This window comes from Pygoscelis adeliae, unplaced genomic scaffold (genome assembly GCF_000699105.1).
Source record: "Pygoscelis adeliae isolate BGI_AS28 unplaced genomic scaffold, ASM69910v1 Scaffold431, whole genome shotgun sequence".
Classification (NCBI taxonomy): domain Eukaryota; kingdom Metazoa; phylum Chordata; class Aves; order Sphenisciformes; family Spheniscidae; genus Pygoscelis; species Pygoscelis adeliae.
In genome coordinates, this window is record NW_008824047.1 from 235,306 (window position 1) to 246,743 (window position 11,438).

The 11,438-nt window shown below is 48.2% G+C and overlaps 1 long non-coding RNA gene across 1 annotated transcript; it reads left to right on the top strand.

Annotated features, from left to right (window-relative positions):
• Positions 1 to 3,451: 3,451 nt before the first annotated feature.
• Positions 3,452 to 7,208, top strand: LOC103924902. The gene is made up of 3 exons (XR_664006.1): positions 3,452 to 3,530; positions 3,897 to 3,960; positions 7,156 to 7,208. It is a non-coding gene; the product is annotated as an uncharacterized LOC103924902 (long non-coding RNA).
• Positions 7,209 to 11,438: the final 4,230 nt, after the last annotated feature.

Genomic DNA, 11,438 nt, shown 5'->3' on the forward strand with positions numbered 1-11,438 from the left:
CAGCAGCACCTGGGATGGCAGCCTGTCCCCCTGACCACCCCACAAGCCCTGGCGCTGGTTTCTGCTCCCTTCTACCTACATGTTTTTTTTCCTGGGGGTGGTTAGGAGGTTAATTGGAGCAGGAATTGGTTCAGTAGCATGCAAGTGGCACTGCCTGGGATGGAGAATTGAACACTGCAGTGTTTGGTGCTCAGTAGAGCACTTCTCCCCACTGGCTAAGCTGGTGATGGGGAAGAGATGTGCAGAGTGGGGCATGTTTTTCATGCAAGCAAGCAACCCTTGCTCCTTTTTGCCCTTGACTTTCCTGTGCACGAAGCACCAGTGATTGCTGTGCTCAAAATCCCTCTCAGGACATCTTTGCCCAGCAAACCCTGTCTCCTGTCAGGGCATATCTGCTGCCTGGCCCTGGCTCATCTTTACCCGCTGGCTCAGAGGCAGTGCCTGGCACACCATGTGCTTTCTGGGCACTGGTGAGGCACTCTTGTTTGTTTTATAGCTGCTGGACCTGAGCAGGACTCAGTGCTTTTTCAGAGCCTTTGCTCTGAGATTTCTTGCTTTTGGCTCCTCTAGTCCCTTCATCTCCCCACCCACCAAGCAATGCTGGTGGACAGACAGGGTTGCAGAGACCTGGGGTGGTCATGCACTTGGGTTGTGCAGAGGGCAACGTTTGTCCTGCTGTTGGCTACCTCCCTGTTAGCATGTGGCTGGGGGGCTTCTCGCCCTCTCCTCTCCTGGTGGGTGGGTGCTTCCATAGTGCAAGCAGCTCCCCAAGGGCTGTGGGGGTCTGTGGGGAGGATGGGTTCACACTGCACTCACCCTGTTCTGGAGGGGAGGTGTGATGAGCTGCCTCTCTGCTCTCTCTCCCTGACAAGCCCACAAGGAAACATGGCTCAGAGCGGCAGGAACTGCAACCTGGCACCTGGCCACAAGGCGCAGAACAGAGACACCGACACCTACCAGATGGTAAACCCACCTCCTGCATCTCGGATGGCATCTGCATGGGCAGAAACAGGGACCTGTCCTGTTGGGTGCTCCTCCGCTGGTGCTGAGCCCCCGCTGGCTCCTTTCCCAGCAGCTGCTCCCCTTCCTGCTGTGGCCCTAAAGTGTCTCACTTGGCCTCGTGTCCTTGGAAGGGTTTGAATGAGTGAAAGCATCTGTATCTCAATGCTAGCCCCTGTATCCCCGGCACTGAAGCAGAGGGAAGGGGAGCAGGGCTGGATGTGCCCATACGGGACCCTTCTAAGCCAGTTTTGCTTCTGGTGTTGGTTCCTTATGGAAGTACATCAGCTATGAGGGTACTGGCCTTGAGCTGTGGCTACGTGTGGGGCAGGCATCCAGCCTAAGTGGGGCAAGGAGTGCCACCTCTCACATGTTGACAAGGTGCTGAGTCAAAGGCCATGGCTGGAGCAGGGTGATGGAGCTGGCCAGGGGATGATGACAAGGTTTAGCAGGGGAAGGAGTGCTAAAGGGGGAAACACTTGAGTGATAGATGTGTATGGAATAAGATGGGAGGAAGATGAAGGTGTCTGCTTTCCCTTGTCTCCACAAAAAGAAAATGCAGTAGTTTCAACGAAGCTAGAAGTGGAAAATATGAAATTAATAAGAGAAAATACGTTACCATGAAAAGAGAGGCTAAACTGTGGATCTCACTGTCACAGGGTGTTGTCAAGGGCTAGGATGGTTAAAAAAAATGACCTGATGTTTTAATCCCTCCAGCATTTGTATGCAGTAATTTAAATAACATTTGGCAATGTGTTTCTGTGGGGCTGGAGGGACCTTACTGCGAACTGCCTTAACTCTCTCTGAAGCCCCTGTCACTGACCACTTTTAGAAAAGGGATAATTGAGTAAAAATCCCAGTAGGTGGTTCAGGTACAGCAATTTTGATGCATTCCAGAGGAAACATTAGGTGTAATAACTCCAGTCTGCCTCAGGGTTTAGTGGTATTTCCTGGTAGCACTGGAGGAGGAGTGGATGCTGATGAGCCTGACTGATGAGAGGTGATTCAGAGAGCAAATCTGCTCCTCTCCTCTTTCCAGGGCCACCCGTGGATTTTGTCACAGGCAGCGCCAATTCCCCACAGCCAAAGGAGTGGTGGCACTGGCTGCTGGGACCTGTGATATGTGGGACTGCTGGTGGGGTGGCTGCCTGCCCTGGCAGTAATGCAGGCACATGGGTCGTACTGCAGGCAGCAATGTCTTGCACATAGGAAGGCATCTAGCAGTGAATTGCAAAGGTCAGTGATGTCTGCTTTCATGTCATCAGTAATTACCCAGATGAGAGAGGAAGCAGCACATTAATGAAATTAGCAAGTGATGCTTAACCAGCAGGTGCTATCACAGCACCCCAATGTCACCAACCCCCCCGTGCTGCCTGGCATGAAACCTTCCTTCCCTGTGGTGCTTCCTGCCCCATGATGCTGTTGATAAACCATCAGTTCGTGCTAAATGGTGCATCTCTAGGTGGGACAGGAGGCCAAATGTCCTCTCCGTCCCAGCTGCAGGTCTCCTCTGATTGCACCATTTGCAGTTGTTGCAACATGTTTTATAGCACCCGGAGAAGGGGATGGGAACCCATTAGTCACTCCTTCATCTCAGTCTTTTTTCAACACCTGGAACAGAGGTGGGTGGCCAGGCTGAGGAAGGGGCTGTGTGTGTGCCAGGGAACAGGCTGTGGTATCTGACCTCTGCTGTTTGAAATTTGCTATGACTCTGCAAGTACCTGCCCTGGTGTCCTTGTAGGGTGGAGACCTAAGTGTGAGAGGCTTTTTGGGGTCCCCAAAGGCCACTCCTCCTGTTATGAGTTTGTCCTGGTTGTGCCACGTGTGGTTTGTAAGGAAAGCTGTGTCTAAATGTTCCTGTTGTCATGCTCGAGAGGAAACAAGAGGGCACCCTTAATTAGTCATAGCTGCTCATATATGTTTGTGTCTCTGAATTCATTGGGTGTCAGAAGTTGTGCTGTGTTGCACTGCCCTTGGGCAGTGGGAGTCTGCTGTAGAGGTTTTTTGATAATTTTGGCTAATGGGTTTCATCTTCATTCTTGGAGATGAAATGGCATCAAAGCCCTGATAAGGAGGACTAGGGACAGGTGGCAGAAGTTTTCATCTTCTTGTGGATCCCTGGTGAGAGAAATAAACTTGCCCTGGACCAAGGTGCCAAGGTGGATCAGATGAATGAGTCTGTGCCTGGCAGTGGGGCAGGGAGGGCTCTGTCCCCAAAAGCTTGGCTGGCTGGTCCTACAAGAGACTATCTCTTTACAAGCCTGGCCTTGCTGGAGGTGTGGTGGACGTTCTGCAGGGCAGAGGGGCCCCATGGCAAGGCTTGATTTGTAAGCACTTTTAAGTCACGTAAAGGAGGATCTTGCAAGTGAACCAGTGCCAAATGTGATTTCTTTCTCTCTTCAGCTGGACTGTGATCGAATTCTGCACGGGGTAAAGGGTGGAAGGATTTTCTGCAGCAAATCCTCACAACCAGTCTGTGGCACTGATGGGAAAACATACAAAAATGAATGTGACTTGTGTTCAGCTGCCATGTGAGTAGGCGGAGAGATTTCAGTAATACAGGGCCATCCACCATTCCCGAGTGTCTTTTGCAGCACAGTGTTTGTTTTGATATATCATGACTCACTATCAAGTGTGTCCTTGGTGCCTTGCTGTTAAGCAAACATAGATCAAAATGCCTGAGATTAATCTGATGACAGCTAATTAAGATACATAAGTTTCCAGAGTCCCCTATTCCCTTTCTGCCAGATCATAACATTGTTTGGGGAGTAATAAATGCGATCATATTGGAAGTAGCATCAAAGTATTAAGGAGTCCACAGAGGACTGTCATGCCGATGGCAGAGAGCTGTGGCATTGCAAGTGAATAATAAGCAATGTCTTGTCCTCCCTTTGCAGGAGAGCTTCAAACTACATCACGGTAAACTATCGAGGTGAATGCCGAAAGCCTGCACTTGAAGTGGTAAGCGGCATGCCATGGCTGGGCTGGGGAAACATCAATCTTTTCCTTTCCCCTTGTGAAACTCCCCTGTTGGCACCATCTCAGGCTGTGGGGGCCTGATCCAGGCAGCCACAGTGGAGAGTGAAAAATGAGAAGTAGTTGGCAGCCAGTCACCAGCTGCCCTGCTGTGCTCTTCAGCAATAGCTGGGGGTCAACACCTTGACCCTGCAGGCAGGTTAACCAACAGGTTAATTGAAAGAACAATTAACTGAACTAATGGGTTAATTAAAGCCATGCTCTGTGGCTGCTCTTCAGCCATGTGGTGCAGCACACTGCAGTACTGTTAGGGTCAGCCTGGGGAGTCCTGCAAGTTGGGAGGGCTCAGATGTATCGCAGGCTGGGAGGGAAGAGGGGTGTTGGAGCCCTGATCTCCTTTTTTTTTCTTTTTTTTTCCCCTGGGGTGAGGTGTTGCTCAGAGGTGGGAAAAAATGGCCACCCAAAGTGCCTCTTGGCATCCTGTTTCTCACTCCAAGTGTGTGCTGGGGACCCAGCCTGGCCCCTGCATCTGTGGTGGGACCATTAGAGCCCCAGGAGTGGGGTGCTCATGGTCCTGATGTTTAAATACAGGTTCAGACTTTAATTTAATATATAACCTGGGCATGGTCTCCATGTTTTACCTAGGCTGTAGGGTAGGAGAGTGACATGTCTGGGAAAACATCTGGCTTTCCTCTGGGGAGTTTGGTGAGGCCAGAAAGACTAGAACTGCGTCAACCATAAAGAGCTCATTTCCCAAAAAACATTCAGAGAGATGGTTGGGAAATGAAAATTTTTCACTAAGTGGCATACTTTTGGGAAAGGTCTTGAGCCTTGACATCTTGTGCGATCCCATATAGCAGATGAGTTAAATATTTCTCAGTTGTGCTTTGTCTTTCCACCAGTGGTAGCTTGGCAGTCTCCAGCACTTTGATTTGCAGTCAGGGTCTGCGTTCATGTCTCCTGAGTGTGCGGGATGCCCTGTAACACCCAGGGGGGACTGTCTTCTGTATTGGCGTGAACTCTTGAGAAACTGAATATTCATCCCCAGGGGAAATAGTAAGATTTGTTCCTGCTCTCCAAACCTGGAGAGAATCAAAATATTGAACCAGCCAAACGGAGAAGTTCTGTAAAGTTTTGGATAGGAGTTTTGGCTTCTGAATATGAATTTGGTATCAATGTGTTTGTAGGCAACAAAGAGCTTTCCTGTGGGATAGCTATCATGCCATAGCATCATGCCATGCCTTCCTCTGCTCAGTGCCAGGATGCCAGCAGATCCCCAAAACATTAAAAAGTAAACATCCCAGCTCTTCTCCCCCTCTTCTGTAAAGCAGCAAAGTGCTCTCAACTTTGTTTAAAGTTGATGAAATTGTAGCGCGGAGAGAAATAATTTTGCCTGTGATTGTACTGGAGGCCTTCATGTCTCGACCTTTAGTGTGATGGAGCCACTCTTGGCTCGTGTATTCTGGGAATGCAGGGAGACCAGGCACTATGCAAGCCTGTTGGTGACTCTGCTTACACTGCCCAAGACAGACGAGATTGGGTATTCTATGACAACTGAAAAATAGGGAGGATTCCCACAAAACTCTGCCTGGTCTGGAATTCCTTACTGTTTTGTGTTTTACCAAGCTGTTACAGCTCTCAAGCCTTTGCAATTAGAGGAATATGCCATTTACTGAAAGTCAGACAGCTTGTAGCTATGTTAAGTATTCCAAGGAGAGTTGAATGCAATTAAAAGGGAAAGTGATGAGTTTTTTCCCTGGGGTAAAAAAAGCCAACCATAAACCCCTCCACACAATGATTTATTCCTTATGTATATTATGTTACCTGAAGAATCAGATTAGAAATTTATGGAAGCCCTTTTCCTTGGAACACCTTTTGAGTCCTTCAAAGACTTTCCCTATTTCTTAGTCGGAAACTTATGAACAATGAACAGAGCAATGTTATTTTCAGCACTGAAATTCATGGTAACTTGCAGTATAATGAATTCTCTTTTCTACTGAAGATCCAGGCACTCAACATATGCTACTAAAACCCAGAGGAAACCAGCTCCAGTGGTGCTTTTGGCATCAGAAGTGGTTTTACACAGTTGCAATGTGCAGAACGAAAATGCAAAGGCTTCTCTAAGCTTTGGAGGAAGATAAGAAATTGTTACCCAAAAATGTAGTATTTCCTTGAGTTATATTTTGAAATTATCCATGGAGGGTGCTGGGTTGCCTGACAAAATGTGTCCAAGTTGCCTTATTCCTTCACAGCTCATTATCTGCATCCACTCCTGCCTGCAAAGCTCCTACTGGATTTCCAGGTGTTTCTGGCAACTCTGCCTGCCTGGTGACCAGATTGCCATCAGGGAGGGATGCTCGTAGGAAGGGATGGGAGCAGTGTGGTTTGAGAGAGATCTGACATGAAAGGGTGTGTCTGTGCACTGCTGTGGTGGAAAACCTTGCTGCAGAGAGCCTGTCCCCGGGGCCTCGGGCTGGCTGGTGTCTGGGCTCACCACCTTCCCCGGGAGGTCTGCGCCATAACCAAATCCCTTTGATCTCGTGCTGCTTTACTGTGGATGAATGTAGGTCTGAGTCCTGGGTTTAGATATCTTTTTTGGTAAGCTAGCTGGCCGCTAGGTCCTGCAGTGCTGAGTCATACGGGTGAATTAATTATGGGTCTTTCCAGTACATTTCACTTTTAATGCTGCGTATCTCTCAGTTCCTTTATTTGTTCAAAGGTTTTTCCACCAATCACCCATGCAATAGTCACCAGTCTGCCCACGTTAATCAATAGGTCAGGAAAAAAGGACATATCCAGTTTATCCTTTTTTTAAAAATTTGTTTCTTAACAGATAACTCCCAGGGTTGCAACGGGCAAGTCCCAGTTTTCTTACAATGCTCTTTATTTTGTCATGTTTCTTTTTAAGGTGGCAGAAGGAGGAAAAAGAAAAAAAACCAGGACCTTTCCCAGTTAGGTAGTAGGTGTGGAAAGCACCTAGCTTCAGGCTGAAATTAGTCTTGTTTTCCTAGGCTGGCAGCAACCCAACATGCCTGCCCTGGTGCCTGGCTCTGCTGCAGTTGTTTCATGTGGCCGCTGAGCTGGCCGGAGGGGCTGTCACACAGATACTAGTGCTCTGCAAGTGTCACACAGCAGTGTTCATGCTTGGGGATGGACTTATTTTTTGCTCTTTCTTTCCAGAAATAATGGAGTTCAGACTGCCAGCAAACACCAGGGATCTGCTGTGACCAAAGGTACAGAGCGGGGGGGCAGTGACTTACCCCCTCTCAGCCAGCCTGTCCTTTGGAGGTTGTGTTTCACAAGGGTTGGAGTGTCCAGCCTTGCCTGGGCAAGGCCGCAGGGCTGGGGCAAAGGGCTCTGCAGTGTGCTTTTTCCTCTTGCTGCAGCCAGGGGATGGTGGGGCTGAGCCCGTGGGAGTGTGCAAACTTTCTAGTGCTTGCAGTGGTGGGCTCTGCCCATTCCTTTTCCCCCGGCTCTGGTTTTTCAGCCAAGCTGTCCCTGCAGAGCAGGAAGAATGCTGGCAGAGCAGCGTGCTGCTGTTCCCCATCGTGGTGAGAGACGGGTGGCTCAGAACCCCTACAGAGCACAGGAGCATCACAGCTTTGAGGTTTTCTTGTGGTCCTTTCAGGTCCCTTTGCCGTCTGGGACTATAGTAATAAACTGTCTCCTCCTGTCTTCCTAGGGCAAGTAAAGGAAGAGTTGATGTCAAGCATCAGGGGAGCTGCTGAGTCCCCAGGACTGCCAGAGCTGCCTTCATTCCCTTCTGCAGTGAACGGGGCCTGTCCTTGCTCAGGTGGAGGGTGAAGGGCTGTGCGGACCCAGCGGTGTCTTCCTGGGTCTGCCCCACACGTGCCATTGCGGTCTCTGCTGCCTCGCTGTGTCTTAGCGTGCTTCTACAATAAAGATAACTCAGCAGCTTCATGTCACTCTTCTTCACTAAGCCTCACGGGAGGGGCACAGGGGTCCCCACTCCAGCTTTACACCACGTGTCCCTTAGGCAATAAGCAAGCGCAGAGGCCCCTGGGGTGCACCAGCTGCTGTAAATACCCAGTGAAGATGTTGGACCTGAGGAGAAAAAAAAGGGGTTTTTGAGGAGGAACTGGGGCTCAGGTTATCTCTGACTCATTGTGGGGTCTTGGGTCAATCACTTCACTGCCCTTTCAGCCCTTTTCTATTGCCTGTAAAACAGACATTAAAAGATACTTACCTACCTCAGAGGGTTGTTTTGAGATTTAATTGGTTTACATTTGGAAACCCACAGAGGAAAATTTGGTTTTAAAGCACCCCATGTATTGGGCTGACAGTTTAACTGTTGCAGTAAGTGTCCTCTTTCCACCCTCCTCATCTGAGGCACTGGGAAATCCAGACCACTTTGAGCAGTTGTGGGAAGTAGATACACCTTGACTGGTCATGTTAGATGGTGGGCTGAGCCCTGCCCTGCTGAAGCTGGAGTTGGGGGCACAGCTGGGAAGGTCTCTGAGATCTGGAGGTGTGAATTTGGCCAGCAGCATTTCTTGCTCTGAGAGGGCAGAAGCACTGATGGTGCCCTTGAGGCAGTGCTGACCAAGCAGAAAGCTCAGCTATCTTGGTGGACCATCAGCATGTGCTTTTGGGTCATCCTTCTGCCTTGGCCTGAACTTCCTTCCCCAAACAAGCCCCTGTAGGCACAAGGGCTCTGCCAGTGCCTATCCCAGGAGCCATCTCCTGCAGGGAGGGGTCCTTCCTTTGTGATCCTGGTGCTATGGGGAAGATAGTGAAGTGAGAAGTTCCATGGTGTTGAATGGCTTAAGCTATTTAAGGAAAAGTATTGTTGTTTTGAGATGTAACTGATTTACAGACAGTTCTAATTCATTTATAGTCTGAGACTATTTTAAGATGAAGCCAGGTCTTTGAGCTGAAGGCTTCCCTGGCTAGCTGGGGGCAATGCATCAGAAAGTGGGGTGGGATTTACAAAGCAGGAGATTCTGGTGGTGGGTTAACAGAAATCTGCTGGCAGTTTGCACGCACTTCCTGTACTTTCTTTTATAGCTGTTACTTAAAGCAAATACATTCTTTATTTGTATAAACTTTATTGCAGGGCATTTCCAGAAGACCTTGAGTGAACACACACAGTGTTTGAGTCCATTTTAGCTGTGACCTGATCTGTAAACATTTTCTGTTGCGGATAAGGCTGGAGTGACTTTCCAGATTTTGGCAGGATTTTACCTAATACCAATTAATTTCACTCCCACCAAAGACAGATTTTTTTTCTTTTCAATTAAGTTATCAAATCCTTTTTTTCTACTGCAGTTAATGAGAATTGATTTTTGAACTCCCAAAATACTTACGCATGCATCACATTTTATTTCTGCTGGTAATAATAAAATCAGATTTTATTATTATCAGCAGACTCTGACATAAGTAGTTGTTAATATTTTGTATGCTGATTTTTAATGTGAGCAAACACTATGATTTAGAAATAAATTATTAATGCCTATTCCTATGTGGAAAATCTCCTCACCAAGTACAGTCATGCAGGGTGAAAGTCACCAGTTTGGTCCTGGTTAGCTGTTTTAGGGAATGCAGAATTTGTCTGCCTTTGAGCTGTGATGAAACAAGTAAATTCTTGAATGTTATTTAGCCCGAGAATGATGAATATCAGACAGTAAAAATGTTCTCTGATGATGTCTGCTCACTGATTCCAGCTAAAATCATGTGCAGGAACATCTATATGATTTCATAAAAGCAGTGCAAATTTGTGGCTTAAAATAAATTCTTGCAAATGAAAATCAGTGCACTTGAAAGGTATTATGATTTGTAGTGATTTCAAGTATTTAGGTATTGAAATAATCACCCATCAAACCTGCATTAACCGTGCTCCAAAAGCAATGCCTGATGAAGATGGTGCCCTAGTAGCCTCTTCTGTCAGTATTTGAGCAGCTTCTGAATTTCTCCTGCTGCCAGCAGAAATTATCATCCACAAAAATCACAGCTGGTGATAAGGGTTTGTTAATCAGATTCCAAACCTGTCTGCCGAGAAGGTGCAGGACAGTGACTTGCTAAAACCACCTGTGCTGTTGTTAACAGCCCTACCAGAGGTAGCAACGCTAATTCCTTTCTGCTCTCAGCAGCCTGCCTGGTCAGTCCTTTCTTGCTTTCAACCCCCTTTTGCAGATCGCTCCAAGGGCTCGCCGATTATGTCTGTCCTGAGCAGCGCTGTGTGCAGCAGAGCTCTAGTGTGACTCTGCGTGAGCGATGCCACGCGTTACTTCTGTGAGGTTCCTGGGGAGAAGGAGGTAAAGGCTCGAGGTATTGGGAATTTATTACCCTTTCTTTCATGTTTGCTTTTTGTTACACTTTATGTTGCCCTCTAACACAGTAATGAGACCAAAACAGGCCTCTAAGAACCTGGAAAGGTACCAGCACTCTGGGGAGTCTTCAGTTTGCTGTAAATTACTCTTTATTAAGGGTGCCTCTTGCCAAGATCCACAGACCCTGTGTGGTTCACAGCAGTTTCTGAGATTTTGCAGAACTGGCGTTATGAATCGGCAGCTTCAGTCTTGAGGTCTCTCAGCACAGTTTGGTTTTGAGCTAAACTGCTCTCTGCAGGGGCCTTGAGTCTCTTGCTTTTTTTTTTTTTTCATAAAAGGTGTCAGGTACTTACGCAATTCTTCAGGGTGTGCAAATGCTGCTCTTGGTGTATAGTGAGGACTGTTGACTCTGGCAGGCGACTCAGCAAACCTTGAACTCACCGTGGTGTTTCTCAGTCCTCTGCAGTCTGTCCTTTTGGAGCCTGGTAGCTCTGCCCACCACCTTCCAGCTGCTCTTGCAGCCACCATGGAGGGAGAACCCACACATGGCAGCATGGTATGCTCCGGCCAGGGGACCTCTCGCAGTCTGCCACTGTAGACAGTGCCAGAAATCCTGCAGTTTAGGGGCATTTGCTTCTTCAAGAACTGAGCGAGTCATGATGTGGAAAGCCTGATGCTGTTTGTGCATTGAAGCCCCTCTGGGTCTGTGGCAGAGCTCTCTTTTTCTGGCTCTCCCTACATCCCTGTGACACTCAATCCCACCAAGCAACTGCTGTGTATGGGTACCTGGGGGTTTCAGCATTATTCGATTGATTATTCGATAATTGGATTGTTATTTTGATCACGAAATGATAAGAGTTTTCAATTCTTAGAGAAGTAAGGAGGGGTGTCAGCAGAACTGCTACCTTGGACTTCCGGAGGGCAGACTTTGGCCTGTGCAGGAGACCGGTTGACAGAGTCCCTTGGGAGACCGTCCTGGGGGCAAAGGAGTCCAGGAAGGCCGAACATTCTTCAAGAAGGAAATCTTAAAGGCGCAGGAGCAGGCTGTCCCCATGTGCTGGCGGGGGACAAGACTGGCCTGGCTGAACAGAGGGCTTTGGCTGGGACTCAGGAAAAAAAAGGAGAGTTTATGACCTTTGGAAGAAGGGGCAGGCAACTCAGGAGGACTACAAA